We start from the raw sequence: 4001 nt of genomic DNA on the forward strand, positions 1-4001 counted from the left end.
ACTTTTCAGGCTGGGGGAGGAGCATTTCACACAAACAGAAATTAAAGGGAATTGATGGCATAAACCCCTTGAACCCTCCCCTGCACCTCCTCTGCAACTGGAACACTGAGGCCTCCACCCCCGTCCCCTCCAGGGAACCACAGATCCTAAACAGTGAAGGCCACGCACACTGTCCCTTTCCTCTGTGGGGTTAGTTTCCCCAAAGGGTCAAATAGGCTTTTCTTTTCTTTTTAAAAAAGATTTATTTATTCATCCATACAAGAACTGGAGTGTAGGCTAGAGTTGTAGGGAGTGAGAGGATTCACCAGAGACAGAGTGGGGAGCAGAATAGGTGGATTGACTGAAATACACTGCTGTGGGGAGCAGCGGGTGAGGCAGGAGAGGTCTGCTCTGCCTTGTGGGTAGCTCCCTGGCTGGGGATAGTGCTGCAGTGGCTGCTGATAGCTTGATAGTGCTGAAACTTAACCCCTTGCACCACCAGGAAGGTCCCCAAAATAGGCTTTTCTTAAGAGGCCTGGGGTAGGCTCTTTGTCACCCTGGCACAGAAATTGGGGGTCAATCAAGGTGCTGTGGGGCTCAGGTGTCTTTCACCAGGACTTAAAAATGCAGCTTGTTTTGAGGTGAGAGCAGTGAAGGCCCTGCAGGTGAGGAGAAGCTTCAATCCTTGCCTAAATCCTTTGCTCCCCCCAAATCAAAGAGTTACCTAGAAGAATGTAATTTGGAGGGTCTCATCCATGTCTGGGTTAATCAGTAAATGTGTCTTCGGGTCCGCTCTATCTAAGAATCTCATCTTTGTTCTCAGAATATCTGTTCTGTGAAGTCTTCCTGCCTCTGTCCTTGAAGCCCCAGGTCTGGAAACGAAGGATAAATATTGCTGCTCTGCTCCATTATTCTTCAGAATTTATATCCATGTAAATTCTCCATATACATGTTATTAAATTGATTATTTTCCCTTTGCTATTTTGTCTGATGTTGTTTTGAATTCTTGTCTAGCCCATGAAGAACCCAGAGGGTTACAAGTTTCTTTTTGTGCCATGATCCCTTGGAGGAACAGCAACTAGAAATGTAAACCGAAGTCTGGCGTTCACGCCACCTGTCACCATTGAATGCCAGTGAAGCAGTCAGGAACTGAATCTTTAAGGTTTGCTTTAATTAGACAGATGGCAGGGTGGGGGTGGGATGGGTGTTAACACCCTAAAGAAACTGCCTTCACATTTCATTTCCAGCTGGCTTTTTATAGTGAGTTAAACAAAGACAGGTGTTTGGCAGTGAGCAGGCCTTCACTGCAGCCAGGAGCCGGTGATGTGCAGTCCCCAGAGCTCCTTATCGTCCTCCAGCACACCTGGATTCAGGTGCATCCCTGTGCTAAGACTGATCTTCAGATAGCACTGGCTCCCTGCATTCCTCCAGAGGTGTCCTTGGTCTGGAAATTAACTCAGAGCAGACAGGCCATAAATAATATGTGTGTGTAGGTTTCCTACTATACCGTGCATGGTGTCTTACCTGATCCCTGCCTCCCCTGCCCAGACTCTATCAGAAATGTGTAGTTGTATTTTTTTTTTAAGATTTATTTATTTATGCATACAAGAGCTGGGGCACAGGCCAGAGATGCTGGGGGTGGGAGGATTCACCAGAGACAGAGTGGGGAACAGAACAGCCAGACTGACTGAAATACACTGCTGAGGGGAGCAGCGGGTGAGACAGGAGATGTCTGCTTCGCCATGTGGGTTGCTCCCTGGCTGGCCAGGGATCGAACTTGTGCTGCAGAGGCTTCAGATTGCTTCATAGTGCGGTGCTTAACCCTTTGTGCCACCAGGGAGGCCCAGTTGTTTTTTTTTTTTTTTTTAAAGATTTATTTATGCATACAAGAACTGGGGTGCAGGTCAGGGGTGAGGTGTTGGGGGAGGGATGAGAAGATTCACCAGAGACAGAGTGGGGAACAGAACAGGCAGATTGACTGAAATACACTGCTGAGGGGGGCAGCGGGCGAGACAGGAGAGGTCTGCTGGGCCATGTGGGTAGCTCCCTGGTCGGGGATCAAACTCGTGCTCAGTGGCTACAGATTGCATCATAGGTTGCGTCTTAACCCCTTGCACCATCAGGGAGGCCCCTGTAGTTGTATTTTTGAAGCGTCAGTGTCCAATCAGCGACAAAACTCTTAATTGTACTGTCACATTTCATTAGTCTTCTGAGTTTGTTAGCACACGCCTGAGTGGTACCCAGGGACCCCAATCAAATGGATGCATGCTCTAAAATGTGGCCCTGCCATATGCTTCCTAGAGACAAAGAAAGCATACTCATAGTGTGATAGATCTTTAATTTGTCTAACACTACCTTCTTGGTGTTTTTAACTTGTTCCTCAATCTTCTATATTTTCTTTAAACTGGAAGTTATACCTAAAAGCTTAATTAGATTCTGGTTACATTGTTTGGGCAAGAATACTTAATGACCATTTCTGGCTGGAACCATGGAGGGGGCAGAGAAGAAGAAAAAGAAGTTTCCTGCTGTATCTGAAACTCTTAAGAAAAAGCAAAGGAATTTTGAGGCACTAAGGATCAAGTGCCTAAGAAATTTGCCCAAAAGATGCTTCGAAAGGCAAGGAGGGGTCCTCCCTGGTGGCCTAGGGGTTAAGGCTCAGCGCTACCACTGTGACAGCCTTAGTTCAGTTCCTGGCCAGGGAGCTAACCCACATGGTGCAGCAGACCTCTCCTGTCTCGCCCGCTGCTCCCCTCAGCAGTGTATTTCAGCAGATCTGCCTGTTCTGTTCCCTATGCTCTCTCTGGTGAGTCCTCTCACCCCCTGCACCTCTGGCCTGCACCTCAGTTCTCCTACACATAAATAAATAAAATCATTTATTTTTTTAATAAAGATTTATTTATTTATGCATACAAGAGCTGGGGTACTGGCCAGAGGTGTGGGGGTGAGAGGACTCACCAGAGACAGAGTGGGGAAGAGAACAGGCAGATTGATCGAAGTACACTGCTGAAGGGAGCAGCAGGTAAAACAGGAGAGGTCTACTGCACCATGTGGGTAGCTCCCTGGCTGGTCAGGGATCGAACTCATGCTGCAGAGGCTGCGGACATCTTCATAGGTTGCGTCTTAACCCCTTGCGCCACCAGGAAGTCCCAATAAATAAAATCTTAAAAAAAAAAAAAAAAAGGAAGGCAAGAAGGAAACTCATCTATGAAAGAGCTAAGTGCTATCACAAGGAATATAGGCAGATGTACAAAACTGATATTCGAATGGCTGGGATGGCAAGGAAAGCTGGGAACTTTTGTGTACTGGCAGAACACAAATTGACTTCTGTCATCAGGATCAGAGTATCAGTGTTGAGTCCAAAGAGCCAAAAGATGTACAGCTTCTTCACCTTTGCCACATCTTCAGTGGCACTTTTGTTAAGCTCAACAAAACTTCAATTGACATGCTGAGGATTATGGAACCAAATATTGCATGGGGGTCTCCAAGCCTTAAGTCAGTAAGGGAATTGATTGATAAGTGTGGTTATGGCAAAATCAACAAGAGCTAATAATGGCCCTGACAGATAACACACTGATTGCTTAATCTCTTGGTAAATATGACCATCTCTGCATGGAGGATCTGATTCGTGAAATCAATACTGTTGGAAAACGCTTCAAAGAGGCAAACAGCTTCCTCTGGCCCTTCAAATGATTGTCTCCAGGAGGTGGAATGAAGACAAAAAACACCCATTCTGAGGCCTCCCTGGTGCAGGGGTTAAAGTGTCAGCACTATCAAGCTATCTCCAGCCACTGCCGCTTGAGTTCAATCCCAGGCCAGAAGCTACCCACATGGCACAGCAGACCTCTCCTGACTCGCCACTGCTCCCCTAAGCAGTGTGTTCGTTAATCTGCCTGTTCTGCTTCCCACTCTGTCTCTGGTGAATCTTCTCACCCCCCACAGCTCTGGCCTGTACCCCATAAATAAATAAATCTTTTTTTTTTTATAAAAAAAAAAGCTTTATGACACAGGAGGCTTCATAAGGA

The 4001-nt window shown here is 46.6% G+C and overlaps 1 pseudogene; it reads left to right on the forward strand.

The window, feature by feature from the left end:
* Positions 1 to 3146: 3146 nt before the first annotated feature.
* Positions 3147 to 3750, forward strand: LOC119251351 (60S ribosomal protein L7-like; annotated as a pseudogene).
* The last annotated feature ends 251 nt before the right edge of the window (positions 3751 to 4001 follow it).

This window comes from Talpa occidentalis, unplaced genomic scaffold, assembly GCF_014898055.3.
Source record: "Talpa occidentalis isolate TD23 unplaced genomic scaffold, MPIMG_talOcc4v2.1 talOcc4.2, whole genome shotgun sequence".
NCBI classification, from domain to species: Eukaryota; Metazoa; Chordata; class Mammalia; order Eulipotyphla; family Talpidae; genus Talpa; species Talpa occidentalis.